Source organism: Penaeus monodon, chromosome 20, assembly GCF_015228065.2.
Source record: "Penaeus monodon isolate SGIC_2016 chromosome 20, NSTDA_Pmon_1, whole genome shotgun sequence".
Taxonomy (NCBI): domain Eukaryota; kingdom Metazoa; phylum Arthropoda; class Malacostraca; order Decapoda; family Penaeidae; genus Penaeus; species Penaeus monodon.
This window is the reverse complement of record NC_051405.1, coordinates 38,546,536-38,546,759: the sequence shown is the minus strand read 5'-3', so window position 1 is coordinate 38,546,759 and position 224 is coordinate 38,546,536.

Genomic DNA, 224 nt, shown 5'->3' with positions numbered 1-224 from the left:
TTCGCACGTAAACAGTCGTCCATTAACCCTCAGTGCACACCCTCACAAACAATCGATCTCTCACCCTCACCCAATCCACGCACTAACCATCAAACCCATTTCCTGCAACTAACAAGGTTGAATTGTTTGTGACGCTCGCGAACACAGGTTTTGCTTGTGCGTTCGTGCATGCGTATATGTAGATTTTGTTTTCATTTTATCCCACTAGTACTCTGCTACTACAG